Genomic DNA, 1,845 nt, shown 5'->3' with positions numbered 1-1,845 from the left:
AACAGAGTTAACTGGGGACGCAAAATATATGAACTACAAAAATGAAAAGAATATCAAATACTTAACAGAACGGGAAAAGAAATATGGGTTTAAAGGCCACTAACGCAGGCCGACTGCGCTAAATCAGTCCAACAAATAGGAAAACAGATTTTTACACGAGACCCAGACCATAAGCTCCAGCCAAACCAGTCCAACCACCAAGAGAGAGTCCAGGACCCTCTGCTTCACCCAACAAGACAAGGAAAGCCTGCCTTAAATCATTGCAACAACACTGTTAAGCCGCTGTATATTGTACAAACCACATGAATATTTAGCCCTGAAAGGAAAACCAGTTTTATGGAATGACTGTGGCCAATACACTGTCTTTGATTAAATTTTTATTTATACAAAGACATTAAGCAAATCATCACGCACTTCATGATACTTTAGAATTCGCCAAACATGCAAAATGCCATTTTAAGAAACATGCTAAAATGGGTTTACTACAGTTGTGTTAATAGAAGTTTCTGCTGTTTTAATTCCAGAAGGAACAGCATCATGGCGACCATACGGAAGGAGACATGAAATGGTGTAAAACAGAACAGGACTGGTCAGGAGCAGACAGGTCAGAGGTCCACAAACATATACATAGGAGCTGCGCAAGTAAAATGATATAATGACGATGTGTTATAATGATACGATACGTATGCTACATTTTATTTTAATTTTATTTCATTTTTTTGTTTTAACATTATGGTGAAAACATTTGACAATTTTGGGGACAGCTTTAGAAAAAAAAAAAGAAAAAAACCTATTGTAACCAGCCAAAAAGGGGGTAACGATTTAAGTTCATTCCTTTCTGAGCAATGTTTATATTTATTTTACGCTTATAAGTATTTTAGGAAGACATGGCTCATTAGATTTTGACTGAAAATTGCTTGACTGTTATGCTATGATAATGGGGTCCTTATCATGAATTTTCCCTTCAAAGGCAGCCTCACAAGCTGACCTCCTGATGTGGCAGAAAAGGGAGACAACCTTTAATGAGACAGAACTATATGAATGTCCAGAAGGGAAACCCAGCCTATCAAATAGTAGTCTTTTTAGAGATGCTGCAATTTTGAGACATGGACAGAGTCATGCCTCAAAAAAGGGGGAGATAGATAGGGACAGCCATGCTAGTGTTTATGAATTTTCAAACTACTCCAACATTTTTGTTAACTGTACAATATGGGCTTACCACAATGCAAGAGAAAACTTAAGAACTAAAAGAGGCCAGTTTCCAAAACCACTAGTTCCATTTCAACACATCTGCATGGACTTCATAAAATTAAACAAGGGTGAGGGAAAGAAATTCTGCCTGGTAATAATAGACATATAAACAATAGACAAGTGCTTCCCACAACTCATAATCCCCAGATATTAAATACTTGAAAATTATATAGGGACAATGGAACCCAAGTTGTACACTGTGCAATACCATTGTTAGTCCAAAACTGTACACATAGACCTGAACCATGCATATCATCCACAACCTGCAAGGTTAGTGGGAAGAGAGAGTGGCACTCTTAAAGCACAATCGAGGAAAACAGGGGAAGAAATTGGAAAAAATAGGATTTATTGTCTACTATTAGTAATCCTGCATATGTTTGTAATTCCCACAGCATTGACCTTTTGAATTAAAATATGGCAGACCTCACATTATTTCACAGTTAAAACCTTTCCAGTGTCCAGATGAAGAGGCTGAACAAGCCTTGGAAGAGTACATGACATAAAATGCTAACATACAAGAAGTTGTTTGTGCTAGTTCTATTCCAGGAGGACCAGTGGAGCTGCAAATCAAAACTATGAAATCTGGAGAGGGGG

The sequence above is a fragment of the Monopterus albus genome, unplaced genomic scaffold (genome assembly GCF_001952655.1).
Source record: "Monopterus albus unplaced genomic scaffold, M_albus_1.0 scaffold127.1, whole genome shotgun sequence".
NCBI classification, from domain to species: Eukaryota; Metazoa; Chordata; class Actinopteri; order Synbranchiformes; family Synbranchidae; genus Monopterus; species Monopterus albus.
The sequence above is the reverse complement of the archived record's forward strand: the minus strand, read 5'-3'. Positions refer to the sequence as shown.